The sequence below is a fragment of the Panthera pardus genome, unplaced genomic scaffold, assembly GCF_024362965.1.
Source record: "Panthera pardus isolate Hobbes unplaced genomic scaffold, ASM2436296v1 HiC_scaffold_6, whole genome shotgun sequence".
Lineage (NCBI taxonomy): Eukaryota > Metazoa > Chordata > Mammalia > Carnivora > Felidae > Panthera > Panthera pardus.
In genome coordinates this window covers 108333321-108353428 of record NW_026526991.1, presented here as the reverse complement: position 1 = coordinate 108353428, position 20108 = coordinate 108333321, and the positions used below count along the sequence as shown (strand labels likewise).

Sequence of the window (20108 nt, the reverse complement as noted above, 5' to 3'; positions counted from 1 at the left end):
GAAAACAGATACCGGTGGGGAATATCACCACCTCCAAGCTCTCCTTTTATCCACTTACTTATTGTTGGCGTTTCCTGCCCTAGATCTCTTTTATTACGTGTATGATCCTTATGGTAGTTTATCCACAGTTAGATTTTGGAATCCTCCTAGAAACTGATAAGTCTAAAATCTCTATCTACAGGGGCACCTGGGGGGCTCAGTTGGTTAAGTGTCAAACTCCGGCTCAGGTCATTATCTCATGGTTTGTGAATTTGAGCCCCGCATCGGGCTCCAGCTCAGAGCCTGGACCCTGCTTCAGATTCTCTCTCTCCCCCTCTCCCTCTTGTGCTCTGTCTTTATCTCTCTCAAAAATAAATAAACATTAAAAAATAACTTAAAATCTCTACCTATAATCTTCATCTCTCTTCTGAATTTCTGTCACTTTGTCCAAGTATGTATACATCCAAATTTTGGTGATCCAAGGGATAACTCTTAGGGTTGTGTGGTAGAGTGAGAAAGTAGGATGAGACTGAAATAGAGATGAGCAGGAGGGATATGGGAAGATTCCAAGATAATACAAATAAAGTTTTCATATATTTGGCAGGCTCACTTTGTAGCTGAAAGTGTCATATAATACTTCTGTTTATCTGTAAAATGGTAATAATAACAATTTCTACTTCACAGATGGTTCTGAGGATTGAATTCATATATGTAAAATGCTAAGAATGGTTGACTTATATAATCATTTTTTACCTTAGAATTTTCGCATGAGAGGAAGCATGGGTATTAGTTATTCTAACCCTCTACTTCTACAGATGAGGAAAATAAGGTCAAGAAAAATGCAAAGTTTGGCACAAAGTTGACAGCTAGCTAGTGGGTGGACCAGGTCTAGTGTTCAGCTTTCCCAGTACTCCACTTATCCTCATTCAGGGATACCATACTGCCATTTTTATGTGAACTGTATGTAAACCAATGTTATCCAGTCATAGCCTAGATTTTCTCCTGATTTTACTCCATTGCTATAATCTGACATGTCTCATAAGTGCTACTCCAAAGAAGAGTCATGTGCTGGAGAATTTGCATTCTCTTGAGAGAAGCCAAGATATTGTGGCAGGATTTGGCCTATTGGTTTAATTTGGAAAGTTGCACATAACTTTCTGGTATGCCACAAATTAAAGTAGAATTACTATAATTTAGTTCCTAAGAGTACTATGTGAAATCAAATTATATTGCATTACTATTGCTGTAGCTGTCCTTAAAAAATATTTTTTTACACCAATAGCAATATATGGAGAAATTCAGACCCAGTCAAATGCAGCCAGAGTTTCTGTTTGTCATAAGTAGAGAAGAATGTCTTGAATGTAATAAGTTGTTTGGGCAGATCTGTTTTTGTCTGCTGTGACCGACTGTCCATTATATCTGTGTCCATTATGGACAGCATACAATTTAAGAGCAGTGGTTTGTGAAGAATGAAGCAAATGCCAAAATTGTGAGGGAAACCCAAGTTATTCTGTTAACCAAATACATCTTAAAATACTTTTAATTTTTCAAGAACCTACTAATCTCTGCATACTTGGCTTTACAATGTTACAAAATAAAAATACTTTATTCAACTAAAATATATACTTCATAGGGGAAAAATCTTTTTCCCCTCAGGAATACTTAACTTAAAAATTAAATTTTGTGTTGAGAAGATTTCAGAGAAATCTATTCCTTTGTTTTTCATATAATTATAGGTGATAGGTTTAAGACAGTATCTCATCTTTCTGTGAAAGCATAGAAAAATTATGTAAAGTGTAAAATAATGGCAAAGAGAAAGTGCTTCTGAGGGAGGGGAGGTGAGAGCAGGAGAGAGAAGTGACATTTCCCAAGACTAGGATGAGTTCAGATGTCTGCACGTTCCTCAAGTTTTGGAGACCTGTGTTTATATGTCACACCACATTTAGGTTCAGGTCCTCAGGGCAGTGGCTGAATGAAGCATGTAAGAAGGGCAGCCCCAAGGTACCTGGACTCAGCCTCAGCAAAAATTCCAGTGGCCATTATCACACAGGAACAGCAGAAGTGTTAGACTTCACTGAGTCCTGCAGGCTTGGACAAGGGCACAGTAGAAGTGATCACTATGGCCCAGAGATCACAAGGTCCTTTGCATATGTTTTACTCTGCTTTGCACACCTGGATTTTTTTTTAAAAAATGTTGTAATACTACAAAGGGATCCCCATAATGACTGAGGTTGAAATTCCCTTTTGCCTAAGATGGGCTTGGAATTATATTTCTAGGGAAAAACTAGCTCAATGGAGAGCATATATAGAAGACAAACAGATGTTTGCAAAATAGATGACTCAAAAAATATATATCTAATATGTTTTACCGTCTTTAAGTTATCTAACAGTTTTGTTGAGTTTGATTAATTAGTAATTGACTGAAGAAATTAAATAAAAAAAGTATAGATCTGTTAAAAAGTTAATTCAGAATGTTGAAAATACAGGTATGCTTAGATTTATTTATTTATTTTTTTTTTTTTTTAATTTTTTTTTCAACGTTTTTTATTTATTTTTGGGACAGAGAGAGACAGAGCATGAACAGGGGAGGGGCAGAGAGAGAGGGAGACACAGAATCGGAAACAGGCTCCAGGCTCCGAGCCATCAGCCCAGAGCCCGACGCGGGGCTCGAACTCACGGACCGCGAGATCGTGACCTGGCTGAAGTCGGATGCTTAACCGACTGCGCCACCCAGGCGCCCCTATTTTTAATATTTTTATCAAATTTATTAAAGTATAAATATAAACTAAATATAATACAACTCCCATTTTAAATGTATAAGTTATGAGTTTTAATTTAAAAAATGTACAGCTATAACACCACCACAATCAAGGCATACAACATTTCCATCACTACTCCAAAATTTTTACCTGTCCTTTGGTAGCCAGTTCTTTTGCTTAACCCTACCCCAGGGTAACCACTGATATGCTCTGCATTACTACAATTTTCTCTTCTTTACAATTTCCAGGATATAGTCTTTTATGTGACTTCTATCACTTAGCATATTAATGTTTTTGAGATTCATTAATGCTGTTGCACTTATCAGTAGTTTTGCAAGGAACTATAAATAGTTTGGAATTTTACTATGCTTGCAGGTAAGTGTGCCACAGTTTCACAGGATTCTAACAGAAGACACTAGACTGCTGAGTCAGAGACTTTATTATTCATGGCACAGCAGGAAGTTTGAGCTTCCTCATGTTCTTTTTCACATCTAAGTCCTCTGTGTCATAGGGGAAGACCTGTGAGCTTATGAATCTGCCAGCAAATCTGCTAGCAAACTTGCCTTGTTTTATTTTTTTTAATATGAAATTTATTGCCATATTGGTTTCCATACAACACCCAGTGCTCATCCCAACAGCTGTCTTCCTCAATACCCATCTCCCACCCCCCATCAACCCTCAGTTTGTTCTCAGTTTTTAAGAGTCTCTTATGGTTTGGCTCCTTCCCTCTCTAACCTTTTTTTTTCTTCCCCTCCCCCATGGTCTTCTGTTAAGTTCTCAGGATCCACATAAGAGTGAAAACATATGGTATCTGTCTTTCTCTGTATGTCTTATTTCACTTAGCATAACACTCTCCAGTTTCATCCACGTTACTACAAAAGGCCATATTTCATTCTTTCTCATTGCCACATAGTATTCCATTGTGTATATAAACCACATTTTCCTTACCCATTCATCAGTTGATGGACATTTAGTCTCTTTCCATACTTTGGCTATTGTTGAAAGTGCTGCTATAAACATTGGGGTACAAGTGCCCCTATGCATCAGCACTTCTGTATGCCGTGGGTAAACTCCTAGAAGTGCTATTGCTGGGTCATAGGGTAGATCTATTTTTAATTTTTTGAGGAATCGCCACACTATTTTCCAGAGTGGCTGCACCAGTTTACATTTCCATCAACAGTGCAAGAGGGTTCCCATTTATCCACATCGTCTCCAGCATCTATAGTCTCCTGATTTGTTCATTTTAGCCATTCTGGCGTGAGGTGGTATCTGAGTGTGGTTTTGATTTGTATTTCCCTGATGAGGAGCGACGTTGAACATCTTTTCATGTGTGTGTTGGCCATCTGGATGTCTTCTTTAGAGAAGTGTCTATTCATGTTTTCTGCCCATTTCTTCACTGGATTATTTGTTTTTTGGGTGTGGAGTTTGGTGAGTTCTTTATAGATTTTGGATAAAGCCCTTTGTCCGATACGTCATTTGCAAATATCTTTTCCCATTCCATTGGTTGCCTTTTAGACGAAATGGATAAAGGACCTGAATGTGAGACAGGAAACCATCAAAACCCTAGAGGAGAAAGCAGGAAAAAAACCTCTCTGACCTCAGCCGCAGCAATTTCTTACTTGACACACCCAAAAGCAAAGGAATTAAAAACTTGCCTCGTTTTAACATCATCTTCATTATGCTAGTCAGGAAAAAGCCGCACAATACAGACACTGTCTCTGTTCTCCCAAGCTTTTTGCCCACAACCATCCTTTAAATGACAATCTGGGAAAAAGTTGCCACTGGAAGTGTAGAAACCTTGTTTGATGGAGAACTGTCATCAAACAGTGTTGCTGTATACTACTTCACCCTGTGGATTTACAACAATATATTTATCCATTCACCAGCCAATGAGCATTTTGGTTGTTTGAGGGTTTGGCTAATAAAGCTATTTTAAATATTCATGTAAATTTTTTGTGTAGACATATGTTTCATTTCTACTGGTAAGCTTGTAGATGTGGTATTTCTGTGTCATAGAGTAACTACATATATAATTTTTTGAGAAAGTACCAAAATAATTTACAAAGTGGTTATCATTCTGCACTTCCAGCAGCAAAGTACAGAGTTCAATTGTACATCTAAGTCAATGTTTTAATTTAAGCTCCTTTATGTATGAATTAGTATCTTATTGTTGTTTTAATTTGCATTTTTAAGGAATAAAAATGTTGAATATCTTTTTATATTATTTGCTATTTTTTACCTTATTTGGTTAAGTTTTCATTCAAATCTTTCTTTTTAAGAATCTAGTTAATTGTCTTAACATTGAGTTGTAATTGTTGACCAAGACTCTCTTTGACCAAACTTTAGGTAGATTCTTCTGGTCCTCTTTTTGTTTTTTTGTTTTGTCCTGGCTTTGGTTTTTCTTTTTCTTTTTTAAATTTTGATCTGTTTCACACATTAGATTTGTTTGAAGAACAGCTTCCCATGTTTAGAAATTTGGGGAAAAAGGAATCCCTGGACCAGTTGGTCCCTAGAGTGCTAACATCCTGTAGGTCCTGTGTTCAAACTCGTAGGACCTTCCACCTGGCAGGGCCTCCCACAAGCCTTGCCAGAACACCATAGAAGACACTGGGAAAGGAAGAGTGTGGAGCATGGGCTCAGCAGCTGCATCACCCTGGACTCTTCTCTGTACCCATGGGGAGGAACAGCATTCCTAGCAGGATGGCCTCTAGGTGAGGCTTCCTTTTCTCTGTGGCTTGCAGTGTCTGGCCCCACACCTGCACACTCAGGAGCCCTACATCTCCATCCAGTCCCCACTGTTCAGGATGTGCTGTAGCAGACCATGTCCAGCATCTGGTCCTTCTCCTGCACAATATTATAGGAGTCCATGTAGTGCTCCCACTGCTCTTCCACCTTGTCATGTAAGAAACCAATCTTGAGAATGAAAGCTCTCCACACTGGTAACCTTATCAGCCATAGTGAGGTCCTCCATGAAGTCCTCCAGCAGGAGGATGTTGGTTTTGTCCAGAAGCTGCTGGAAGTACCTGGAGTTCTTACAAATGGAGCTGTTTTTGTTGTATGTGTGTATGAGCTGACTCCTTGAATCCCTGTCCAAAACTGTCTTTGTCAAAGTCCAGGTAGTTAGACACAATGTGGATGCTGGGGCGGAACACCTTTATTTGTCAGATAAGCTCCTCCATGGTATCACCAATGCCTGCCAAAAAGAAAAAAAGGGGAATGTAGTTTTGGTAAAGGGTGTTAAAGAAAGTCTTGTATCCCTCCCTAAGCACTGCATTGTACTGTAAACACCTGGGCGATCTGAAACTTCTAAATCTTCTGCTGGCATGGGAGATCCTGTGCTTTGGCCCACCATTCCACCATATGAGGTAACTTTGATGGTCAGCGTAGGTCAGTCTCAACCGGGTAATAGTGGGGAGGGCGCACTTTGAGTTCCTTCCAGGACTGTTCACTGATAATCTTGCTGTTATCTAAAATGTCATAAGAAGGGAGGGCATCACTTTCCATTATACACAAATGTGCTCCAGATCATGTGACAATCAGAAATGACCTGTAAACGGTCTCCCCTGCCCCTGTAGAAGGAGCCCACAATCTCCTGAACCATTCGAACTGCTGCCTCAGGAGGGTGACCTTTAACAGGATCCTCACCTGTCCAGAGATCCAAAACAAACACTGACCCTGGCACCATGCTGAGCCCAGTAAAGCCCGGGATGGCTGGGAAGCATGGCAAGTCCTGGCCAGGGTGGGGAGGGTGGGCAGATGAAGGGGACCCAGGCCTGGCCCAGGTCACCTACTAGAGGAGATGGCAAGGCAGGGCCTAAGATGGCCTGATGGGGCCTTGAGGTGCCATGGGATTGCAGCCTGCATCACGCTGGATGCTTCCTGGTGCCTCACCTCCTCTTCCATGGCACTCCCTCTTTTTGATCAGGCTTCATCACTAGGTCATATCTTTCATATCTTCAGCCTTCCCAGTCCGGTTGTGGTAAGAATGTTGGTAAATTAGTTGACAGAGAATTCTGTATCTTTGGTATCTGATCACCCCTGATATCTAATCAAATTCCTTATCTTCCATTCTTGAAGTCTAAGCCCTTGGTCTGCCTTCAGCAAGAATCTTGTACAGTCAGTTTAGCAAGAATCCCCCTACCCTTGATATCCCCTCATAAGTGATTTTCAGATCTCTTTCAGCTGTAATAGTCCTAACACCATCTGAAATAGTCCTGAATAAAGTCCTCCCTACTGTTTTAATAAGTGGTATATAAACAAGTGGCAAAATAGATAGTCAGTAATCTGATGTATATTTTGAAAATATCTTCTCCAAGTCCTTGCCTTGCATCTTAATTTTTTTATAATTGTCTTCTGCAGTACAAGTTTTAGTTTTATTGAACTAAATAAATTTATAGAATTTATATAAAATAATATATAACAAATATAAATATAATATACAAATTTATATATAAGTTAAACTAAATTTTAGTTTGATCCATTTTATGAATATTTCTCACATAGTTCAAGCTCTTTGTGTCCTGTTAGAAATCTTTGCCTAACTCAAAGTCTCAAAGATGTTCTCCTGTTTTATACAGCTTCAGCTCTTATATATATTTTTTGTTAGATTCTTTTTTTAAAATATAATTTATTGTCAAATTGGTTTCCTTCAGCTCTAATTTAGGTTTAAAATAATTCTGTATTTAATTTTCATATACAATATAAGGTAATATTCAAGATTCTTCCCTTTTTGATATGAATATCCAGTTGCTTCATCAGTATTTATTGAAAGACTTTTCTCTCATTTTTGAAAGGCTTTAATGCTGGTATCAAAAATCCAGTAATTATATCAGTGTGGATCTATGTTTGGGCTTTATATTGCTCCATTTTTCTTTTTTTTTTTTGTCTTTACATTAGTATTGCACTGTCATGGTTATTGTAGCAGTCCAGTAAATTTTTTAAGTTTTTATTTTAATTCCAGTTAGTTAATACACAGTGTAATATTAGTTTCAAGTGTACAATATAGTGATTCATCACTTCCATACATAACCTGGAGCTCATCATGACAAGTGCCCTCCTCAGTCCCCATCACCTATGTAGCCCATACTTCCACCTTCCCTCTGGTAGCCATCAATTTGTTCTCTATAGTTAAAAGTCTGTTTATTGGTTTATTTCTTCCTTTTTTCCTTGTTCGTTTGTTTCTTAAATTCCACACATGAGTGAAATCATATTGGTATTTATCGTGTTCTGATTGACTTATTTTTAGTAAGTGTTGATAGCAGGTACTGGAAGTCTCCAAATTTGCTCTCTTTCTTTCTCTCTTTTTTCTGGCTATTCTAGGTTCAGTGAATTTCCATAAAAATATTAAATCACCTTATCATATTTCCAAATTGTGATTGTATTGAATCTATGGATCAATTTTGGGAAGATTTGGCATTTTAGTAATATTGAGTGCTCTGTTCTATTAGTGTGTTATATCCCTTTAATTAAGCCTTCTTTAATTCCTGTCAGGAATGCTTTGTATTTTTCTACATTTCACCATATGAGATATATATATATCTTACATAAATTTTGTTAAAGCCATATCTGAGTTTTTCATTTTTGATGTCATTGTAAATAGTATTTTTCATTTATCTCATTTTTTTCTGATATATGGAAATAAATTGATTTTTGTTACCTATGACTTTGCTAAACTCCCAATAGTCGGTTTATAGATCCCTTATGCTTTTCTAATTAGACAATAATGTTTGCATACAAGAAAGTTTTATTTCTTCCTTTTCTATCCATATTTTTTTTTGTTGCTGTCATTCATTGCTTTATTACACTCTCTGGGTCTTCACTATAAATATGAGTGGAGCAGATGGAAGGGACACTCTTACCTTGTTATCAGTCTTCAGGGGTCAAAGCAGTCACTGTTAAGTAAGATTTTATTTCATTCCATTAAGAAATATTAAAATTTGTACTAGGATGCAGCTACTTACAGATTATTTCAATTCTGTTAAGACTTGCTTATTATCTGGGGTATGGCATATACATAGCAGTCTCTACTCTTGGGCTAACTTTCCCCACTACAATGGTCACACCCTTTTGAGGAGTCTTTCTAATGCCCCACATATTATGATGTTTCTTTACTCTGGCCAAAGAAACACAAATTGTCCCGATCCCTGTGTTAGTTCTAAAAATTGTTTGGTTGAATACTTTCTGGATGTTCTTTCTGAACTTATGGTGATTCCAGACATCGACCTTAGTCAGTATGTAATCAAAGACACAGAGGATTCCTTAGCCAATGTCTGGAACTGTGTGAGTGTGTGTTTGCGTATCCGTGTGTGTGTGTACATGTGCATACATTGTCTCTATTTTCTAGTATTCTGTCTCATAATTTCTAACTGCATCAGCTTCACTGAACTGTGTCTGTCTCCTCAACTTAACAAGGCATCCTATCTCTACTTGGGCTCTCCCTCCCTGCCTTGTAGCCTGAAAACTACCTTTAGGAAGTAAGCTTGTTCCCTTGTCCTTTTCCTCCTGTGCTGTATTATGTCCAAAATCTATCCATTGTTTCTTCATATATAGTCAAACTTCCTTATTCACAAATTCCATTATATAATTCACCTGCTTGCTAAAATATATTTGTAACCCCAAAATTGATACTAGCAGTGTTTTTACACCATTTGTAGTCATGTTCAGAGTAGGGGAAAGTTTGAGCTGTCCAACATGCACTTTTCCCAGTGGAAGACCAAGACTACACTCTGCCTTTTCCTTTCAGTTCTCACATTCACAAGCAAGTGTTCTTTTCCCAGTCTATTGAGTGTCATAATTTTGCATTTTTTTTTGGTTGGTGATTTTATTTTTTAAAATGGCCCTTGAACATGGTGTTGAAACACTATCTAAAGTTCCTAAAAACAGGAAGGCTGTGATGTGTCTTAAGGAGAAAATATGTGTCTTAGGTAAGCTTCATTCAGGCATGAGTTATATTGCTGTTGGCTGTGAGTTCAAGACTAATAAATTGAAGTATATATTAAATAAGACTTCGTGAAACAGAAACACACATAAAACTAGGTTTCATACTGATAGGTTGATGAAAATGTAATCAGAGTCTCTGGTTTGTTTCCTTTTTCATTACAGAAAATACAGCTATATTTGTCTGTGGCCTGTGTGAATATGCATATATACACATGTATTAAGAAAGTTTATTTCTGGGTCTCCTGGGTGGCTCACTCAGTTAAGTGTCCCATTTCAGCTCAGGTCATGATCTCCTGGTTCGTGAGTTCAAGCCCCGCACCGGCCTCTGCGCTGGCAGCTCTGTGCTGGAAGTTCAGAGCCTGGAGTCTGCTTCAGATTCTTTATCTCTCTCTCTGCCCCTCCTCCATTCACACTCTGTCTCCCTTTTCTCTCAAAAATAAATGAACATTTAAAAAAAGTTTATTTCTAAAGAAAAAAAAAACCATTCATTTACATTTCAGATAAGACCTCTTCTCCCCCACCCCCAAATTAATACTAAGTAACTTCTTGAAAACATACAACCTTTGTATCTTGTTCTAAATGTGCACTTGACATGTTGTTATATTTCTAATTTCTTGACACATTAGTAATTAGACTCTACACTGGGCACTTCCAGTATCTATCATCAAATTCCATAATGGTCACAATCTTCAGTTATTGCTATGTTAATTGTCTGTATTTAGGTGTCTGTGTAATTAGATGTTTGTCTACCTTGTCTTCTTGAGAACAGGGTCTTGTATTTACTAAACACTAGCTTTGGTGCACCTGAGTGGCTCAGTTGGTTAAGCGCCCAACTTTGGCTCAGGTCATGATCTCACTGTTTGTGGGTTCGAGCCCTGCATGGGACTCTGTGCTGACAGCTCAGAGCCTGGAGCCTGCTTCAGATTCTGTTTCCTTTTATCTCTGCCCACCCCCCACCCCCCCCCCCCCCGCACTTGTGCTCTATCTGTCTCTCTGTCTCAAAAATACTCATTAAAAAAGGTTTTAAATAAAAAAATAATTAAAAAAACCCACTAGCTTTCCCCTAACATCTAAAAAAAGCGACTTTTTAAATGGGAAATATCTATACACCCAAAATTCACTCACATACATACACTGTGCCACATTCCTAAAAGGCTTGTAAGACCAGTGTATGTATATATATTGAAATCAGGGATGACCTTACATGCATACAGAATACAGGTAAAAAGTACACTATTTTGTGAGAAGAACCCTTTCCACACAGTCTGAAATCCTACTATTCATCACTCATGTATTTAAGTTATGTTATTTAAAAAAAAGTAATAAATAGATAAATAACCATTTATTATGTAAAACTTTGTAACTTAGCAGTATGACAGATACAGTATTGTGCTTAACTACATGTTCTAATTTACAAAGAAGGTTCTGTTCAAATAGTCTATTTTTGGGGGGCACCTGGGTGGCTCAGTCAGTTAAGCGTCCAACTTCTTCTCCGGTCATGATCTCGTGGTTCATGGGTTTGAGCCCCGCATTGGGCTCTGTGCTGATAGATCTGAGGCTGGAGCCTGCTTTGGATTCTGTGTCTACCTCTCTCTCTGCCCCTCCACCACTCTTGCACACACTCTCTCTCTGTCTCTCTCAAAAATAAACATTAAAACAATTTAATTAGTCATTTTTTTAAATAAGTTGTTTACTAGGTGATTTATTTCAGTGTTTGCTTCAGAAAATAAGGTTGCCGTATGCCCATGCAAAGGCCCCAAAGAATTACAACAGTCATTTCCCCTCTACATATGAAATGCAATTAGATATTTGAAGAAACTGAAATTTGAAAGTAAAGATAAACAAACTGAGATTTGGTGGAGGGAAGAGGATGGGGGGTGGGCTGAATAGGTGATGGGCATTAAGGAGGGCACTTGTTATGATGAGCACTGGGGGTTGTATTGAAGTGATGAATCACTAAATTCTACTCCTGAAACCAATATTACACTATATATTAACTAATAGAATTTAAACAAAAACATTAAAAAATAAAAGAAAGTAAAGGTAGATAGCAAGAGTGGGCTGCTAATTGAGAAAGGAGGCACTTAAGGACATTCAGAAGACCAAGGACTCAGAAAGGCAAGGATACAGGGGTGAGGTGAACCAGGAAGTGAAAAAAAAAAAAAAAAAAACCCAACATTTTGAAAAGCATCTAGAAAAGCCATAATGACATTTTTACTAGACTCAAACCAAGTATGTAATTGTCTAACAGATCCCAATTTTTGCCTCTTCACATATTTGACAATGGAATTAACTCTATAACTTATGCTTCTAAGTTAAACAATTTCCAGGGGGTCCTGAAATATGCTGTTGGAAACTTGCTTAATATTTTGTTGGCCTTATGCCATGTGGTGGCAAAGTGTGTCAGCCACAAGGTTTATGTATCCTTTACCAAAAGTATGCAGAGATTATGTGATTCCTTTGATGGTATCGCTCTTGTGGTATAGGAATGTGCTACAGAAAGAAGCAAGGGTGCTTTGTACAGCTTTCTTTATTCACTTGAGCACAAAAGACTTTACAATAACTATGTGGCATTTTTATAATACCCTGAATTTAAACATCCTAAGTGAGCATCTCAGATTCCTGGTTTAGGTGTGTCCTGAAATAAGGCCTCTCACTCATCAGTTTTCATGCTTTCTCAGTGTCCTGAGAGATAAGCTACTTAACTGGTGGTGGCATTGACTGCTGCTAGAGTAAGTCAATTTAGTTGATATTCTCAGCCTGGCATATAGGTAATATATTGAGAAGAGCATCAAATTTCTATTTAAAAAATTTTTTTTTCATTGGAGTCCAATTTTGCAACTAATTGAAGGCATGAACATGGGGAAGTTCATGGCTATTCTCAGGAAACTGTTACTACTTTTTTAATTAGTCCGCTTCTTTTCATTTCCACTGTTCCTAGTCCATTAGCCATAAAAATGTTTTACCTAGATTAATATGGTTGTCTTTTAACTGATTTCCCACCTTCTGTCTTCTGCCCCATTGGTTGTTCAGGTAGAAGTCAAAATGATTTCTCTAACATTTACTTATGTTTGTCTCACTTTCCCTCTGATAAAGTTCAGCCAAATCTTGATCTGATTCCTGATTAGATCTTCTGCCTCATCTCTGGACACTTCCTCATCATCAATGTGTTCCAATTAAGCTGATCTTTAGTTCCAGGTCTGAACTCCTTCCTAAATCTAGAACTATATTTTAAAATATCTATTGGATATTTCTTCCCTGAACTCTCATAGGCATCTTTTTCTTTTATTGTATTTTTTTTAAATTGTGTTAAGAACAGTTAACATGTGATCCACCCTCTTAATAAAGTTTTAAATCCTTTAGGCATCTTCCCCCCCCTTCCCATAGACATCCTAAACTTACATAGTCCAAAGCTGAAGTCTTTAGTAGTTTTTTTCACGAATGCATTGTATTTCCATCTCTACTATTCATTCATCCAGTGACTCTCTAAGTTGGAAACTTCAAACTGAGTTTTGAAAAACTCTTCTGCACCCAATCTACCATTTAATTATCCCAAATATCCCTGGAAGATTTTTTTAATGTTTATTTATTTTTGAGATGGTGGGGGGCAGAGAGGGAGGGAGACACAGAATCTGAAGCAGGTTTGTGAGGCTCAAACCCACCAACCATGAGATTATGGCCTGAGTAAAAGTCTGATGCTTAACCCACTGAGCCACCCAGGCACCCCTCCCAGATGATTCTTGATTCAATTTTCCCTCACGTTATTTTACATTTTCTATTTTTACATCTATCTCCCTCTGCATCTGTAGGCTCTTTGAAGGCAGGATCTATTGGGCACTGAGATCTATCCCTGACACTAGTGTAAACTCCATCAACAGTTGTTGAATGGCTCCATACATATATATAGGAAAGACTTGGCAGCACTCACTCTGTTCTATGTAATTTATCAGTTGCAACTTTATCTCTTTTATAGGATGTGAACCATAAAAGAAAAGCTCTTCTCTGAGCCAACCTTATTCCACCACAGAGTATAAGTCCAGCAATGTTTTAAATGATAAATAAATTTAGAATCTACTAATCATAGATCATTATATTTCTCTTTTACTAAAACATGTAAGAATCTTTTTCTTATTTATGAAGCAATAAGCTTTGAGTTTCCATCATCAATAACAGCCAAAATTTAAAAACCCACAAATTTTTGGGTGCTTGGGTGGCTCAGTTGGTTAAGTGTCCGACTTTGGCTCAGGTCATGATCTCGCGGTTTGTGTGTTAGAGCCCAGCGTTGGGCTCTGTGCTGACAGCTGGGAGCCTGGAGCCTGCTTTGGATTCTGTGTCTCCTTCTCTTTCTGCCCATCCCCCGATTGTGCTCTTTGTCTCTCTCTCAAAAATAAATAAATAAATGTAAAAAAAATTTTTTAAAAAACCACAAATTTTAAAACCAATAGTACAGAGAAACACCTTCAATATCGTGAACTAAAAAAAAAAAAAAACAAAACAAAAAACAAAAAACCTTTACAAAGTAAGATTTGTATTGCAATCATACTTTATAAACTGAAGGCATATTTCTTCATATATGTATAGAGATACTTTGATGACTGGTCTTGAAGTACTAACAGTGAGTATCTTTTTGTTGTATGTTTTTATTTTATGGTTTTTTGGGGATACATTTCTTTATTTAAGAATTTTCTTATGAGTACATATAGATTTTCCACAAACAATGCTATTGAAATATATATTGTGTCCCTTTAATTAGTAATGTACTTAACAAACTCCTGAAAAAATCTCTTTTGTCCATTACTCTTTGTAATGTAAAAGAGGTAGAGTTGATGATTGTCCAATATTTTAAGTAGTGTTCTTTCATCAGGAGTGTGAAAGTATTGTAGTTTAACAGTTAGCAGAGTGAAAGATGAAGTTGGAAATTGAGTGTTACATGTGAGTGGCTCAGAAGATAGGTGTGTATGTGTTTGTGTTCCGATGGGTGCATTTGTAATGCATAAAAGAGTGAGAATGAAGGAAAGTAAAAGTGTTGACAAGTGTTTTTCCTTTTCTGAAATTCCAATGATGCTGACACCCTTGTCTGAACAAATAACACTTGTATTAAAAACAGAAAAGAGAAGAACAGACCAAATTTGTTTGGCTAGAATAAATCTGTTTATAAGACAGGATGGGAATCTATCAATCTATCTACAATTTCTTTTTCCTTCTCTCTATACTTTTATAAAATTTGGTTTAATGAAAAGGACATAAAATATTGACCTAAAGGGGCGAGTAAATCTGAAAATGTATGCAAATGTACATACACCCAATTAAAATGAAGATTTTTTTAAACAGAGATTGCTATTTTTAGTAAGAATAAAGTTTGTGCTTTAAGAGTTATGTCAAGTGTGTCAATGTAAATATATATGGAGCAAGTTGTAAACTACCTCGAAATTTTTTGACAGAAGATAGAAGTAGAGGCTCACCAGGAATAACACCCATCAAATTAATAACTAAGGGTTAAGCAGTTAAGAAATATGCCCAGGCTGTGAAAGATAATGTTACTCATAGGAATTATACTTTCTATCTTCTCATCTGTGGTAATTTCTCTGTAATCAGGATTATTTAATTTCTCATGGCTATTAAATTTCATTTTGAATTGTTTTGGATAATAGTGTAATTTTTTAAAAATAATAATTTGTGCTTTTCATGGGAAAAATATTGCCTAGTTTCCTGTAGCTTTGGTACAATGGCAATTTAAAAGCATGATATTAAAACCCCTTACTCATAGCACAATTGCTTTCGCTGAATTTAGTGGGGACCCAGGAATGGGAGAGAATTTTCCAAGCCCTCATTTAGTATTTTCTTTGTGAGAATCCCTAGCAAGAAGTACCTATACTTAGTAACAAGAATAGTTACAAATTCTCCTTACAAATTAGATAAAATTATCCTATTGATTTTGAACCATGTAATGGACATTTCCCTTGTTTCTTTTGTACTTGCAAGCTTCGAGTCAAATATTCAGCCTCTCCTTGGTGCTGCTAAATGTTTCATGACTACATCTCTAGGGAAAACAGAAAAGTTATGATTTGCAGTATTTACCATTTTCTGAGGTACAAATTCTTCCACTAAAGCTGATTTTAAGCTACAAACATAATGTCATGATGGGTGGAACTGGGAAGAAATGTGCACAGTTGGATTTTTAAACTGGTATGAACCAGTTCCAGTGTACTGCTGGACCCATGCATGATATTTATGCCCTATTCATATGCTATTTATACCTTTTTTTTTAGCTCTTCCTTTTCGTACCCTTGTTTTTTTTGCTTGTGTTGTTTATTTATTTATTTATCTATTTTTTTTGTATAATTTATTGTCAAGTTAACTAACATACAGTGTATACAGTGTGCTCTTGGCTTTAGGAGTGGATTCCCACGATTCATCATTTACACACAACACCCAGTGCTCATCCCAATGAGTGCTCTCCTCAATACCCATCACTCATTTTCCTCACTCTCTCCTACCTTTCCACCCTCAGCTTGTTCTCTGTATTTACTTTTTATTTTTTTTTAGTTTTTTAATGTTTATTTTTGAGAGAAAGAGACAGAGCATGAGTGGGAGAGGGGCAGAGACAGAGGGAGACATAGAATTGGAAGTAGGCTCCAGGCTCTGAGCTATCAGCACACAGCCTGACACAGGGCTCGGACTCAGGAGTGGTGAGATCATGACCTGACCTGAAGTTGAACACTAACCGACTGGACCACCTGAGCACTCCTAGTTTGTTCTCTGTATTTAAAAGTCTCTTATGGTTTGCTTCCCTTTCCATTTGTAAGTATTATTTTTCTTTCCCTTCCCCCATGGTCTTCTGTTAAATTTCTCAACTTCCACATATGAGTGAAAATATATGATATCTTTCTTTCTCTGACTGACTTATTTCACTTAGCATAATATCCTCCAGTTCTATTCATGTTGTTGCAAATGGTAAGATTCCATTCTTTTTTATTGCTGAGCAGTACTCCATTATGTATATGTACTACATCTTCTTGGCACAAAAACAGACACATAGACCAATGGAATAGAATGGAGAACCGAGAATTGGACCCACAAATATATGGCCAACTAATCTTCAACGAAGTAGGAAAGAGTATGCAATGGAAAAAAGACAGTCTCTTTAGTAAATGGTGCTGGGAGAACTAGACAGCTACATTCAGAACAATGAAACTGGACCACTTTCTTACACCATACACAAAAATAAATTCAAAATGAATGAAAGACCTAAATGTGAGACAGGAAACCGTTAATATCCTAGAAGAGAAAACAGACAACAACCTCTTTGACCTTGGCCACAGCAACTTCTTACTTAACACATCTCCAAAAGCAAGGGAAACCAAAGTAAAAATGAACTATTGGGACCTCATCAAAATAAAAAAGCTTCTGCACAGAGAAGGAAACAATCAACAAAACTAAAAGGCAACCAATGGAATGGGAGAAGATATTTGCAAATGACATATTGGATAAAAGGTTAGTATCCAAAATCTGTAAAGAACTTACCAAACTCAACTCCTGAAAAACAAATAATCCAGTGAAGAAATGGGCAGAAGACATGAATAGACATTTTTGCAAAAAAGACATGGCCAACAGACCCATGAAAAGATGATCAATATCACTCATCATGACGGAAATACAAATCAAAACTATATTATTCACATTTTTATTACAAAATTAAATCAACTTCAATCCTTGATGGTGTCAGATAAAATACAAAAATCCCAAATGACTCATTAGTAGGGAGATGCATTTTGGACACAACTTTTGTGATACCTGCCAAATCTAGCTTTCATCTTTGGTTTTATTAGCAATAATTACAACTGGAAGATTAGTTCCCAAGAAAGATTCTCTGGAACTTGTCTTCAGCTCTTTCTTCAAAACAGAATAATGTAATTAAATTCACAAATCACTGTTCACAAAAATGCCATGTACATTAACTTATTTATCTTCTTGCAAAAGTCTTATGAGTCATAATGGGAAGATACTACTATCCTCACTGTGTGGATGGCAATACTTCAAAAGTCTAAATGCTTTACTAAAATCATATACTGTGTAAGCAGCAGAAGCTCTAGCCCCGTTTTTACTCCATTAACTCCCTAAAAAACAAATTACAATTCCTATTGTTCTCTCCTAGGAGATCAGGGTACACTAGATACTATTTTGGGTATAGTTAGTTTTCATGGTAAATGAAAACATTCATTGCTGCAAAGTTGTAAACATTACTAGGATTTTGAACCTTGAAGATAATAATGATATACCTAGCTTTTAAATTCCTATAGATACTGTTGCTTTTAAATTATAAAATAATTGCAATTCCCATGTATACTGTTGCTTTTAAACTATAAAAGGATTGCTTCGGGGCGCCTGGGTGGCTCAGTGGGTTAAGCGGCCGACTTCGGCTCAGGTCATGATCTCGCGGTCCGTGGGTTCGAGCCCCGCATCGGGCTCTGTGCTGACAGCTCAGAGCCTGGAGCCTGTTTCGGATTCTGTGTCTCCCTCTCTCTGACCCTCCCCCATTCATGCTCTGTCTCTCTCTGTCTCAAAAATAAATAAACGTTAAAAAAAATTTAAAAAAAAACTATAAGAGGATTGCTTTGAGGAGAATCATAATGCTGAGTATCCTATTGTGGGGTGATTTATCACGGCAAAGAATGACTGCTAACATACTTGATAATTGAATAGTGGGAAAGTATATCTGATATATTGTAAAAGGCTGATAAATTCTGCGTAACTCATTTGAGCCGTGAAATCTGTATATGAAATGTAGTAAATGAGTAGGAGAGCGTTCAGATATAACATCTTGACTTAGTTACCTCTTAACAAAAAGCAAATCTTAGTGCTCTCTATAGGGAACTCTGAAGAATTTTGTGCTGCACCTTCCAGGCCACTGGAGCTTAATGGCCAGAGAACTACTGTGATGTGAGCTGCAGAACTGCATTTTCAAGTGTGTTTACAGCACCAGTATTGATTGCTTGATTCTGTCCAACTACCCCTTGCAATAAACAACCCAGCTAGAGTGTGCACTGTTGGGAAGCACCGATGCATTATTTAACAGTAACTAATCGATATAAAAACAAGCCTCCCCTTTGTTACAGCAGTACTATTGATAGACTGCTTCTCCATTTTAATTTTTTATTATTTTGCATTGATTTCTGAAACTCAATTCTGTATCTTACTTTTCTTACATCAGTAACTGTGAGCTGAGTCCTACCTGACTAGAAATCTAACATCCCTTTTGAATCACAAATTACCCAACTTCATTAAGAAACAATTAGTTGAGAGTTAAAAAAAAAAAATCATTCAACTTTGCTCTAATCAAATTTAATGAGTGTGGCAAATTAAGTACAGGATTTGAGGGAAGATGCATATTAGAAAAATCTGAAAAGACAAGATTTTTGTTGCTGCATATATTTTAGGGAGTAAGCTCTCAAGTGAATGTGGGAGGAAATTCAGTCATGTAACTACTATTAATAGTAATAGAGATTTGTCTTCTAATCCTGCTATATCAGTGGAAGAATAGGGTCCTTAGTTGTCTTCTTCCTTTCTTTCTTCCTCCCTTCCTCCCTTTCTCTTTCTTTCCCTCTCTCTTCCCTCCTTCTTTCCTTCCTTCCTTCCTTTTCTTTTCTTTCATTTTCTTTCTCTTTCTTTCTTTCTTTCTTTTGTTCTTTCTTTTACTTTCTTTCTTTCCTCCCTTTCCTTTCCTTTCCTTTCCTTTCCTTTCCTTCTCCTTTCCTTTTTAAATCTTGGCTGAATTGTCTAGAATAAAACATTAATAACAGCTACTTTGAGCATTTTTGCACCTGAGTGCTAACGCTTAATCAGCCAAACAGAATAAGATCTTATCATCTGTTTATATAAACAGTATAAGAGGGGGAGTCAGATGTGAGCAGGCACACAGATAGGTATAGACGTGTGCAGCTATGTGAAATGTCCAGAAAATAAGCAGAAACATTGGCTAGTCCATTCATTTGACACAATGTGTTTAGTTATCCTTTTTTGCCTGTTATAAAGCAATAAAAATAATATACAATTGGGCTTTCAGATAATTTATCGAGGTTAAAAATATATGTACTAAAGATATTTCTTTTTGATTAGTTATGTTCATCAATACATATTTGTTGTTTAATATGATTATCTGATTACAAAATAAATTCAAAATTTTTCAAAAAATTAAAAAAATACACAAGTAGGAAGAAAATACTAATTGCGCCATACTTCTACTTGCCTAATAAAAACTGTTAAGTTATTCAAACTTTTGTGTGCACAGCCTGCAAATCATTCTCTTTTTCTTTTCTCTCCCTGTATATTATTAACTTATTTACCTGGAGTGTAAATTATACAGAATATCATGTCTAATCCCTGTGTAATTTTGCACAAGGTAACAGTGGCCAGGTTATAATTATTTTACTA

The 20108-nt window shown here is 36.7% G+C and overlaps 1 pseudogene; it reads right to left on the bottom strand.

Moving 5' to 3' along the window:
• Window positions 1–5502: 5502 nt before the first annotated feature.
• Window positions 5503–20108, bottom strand: part of LOC109276174 (7-methylguanosine phosphate-specific 5'-nucleotidase-like) — a 31660-nt pseudogene continuing 17054 nt past the window's right edge.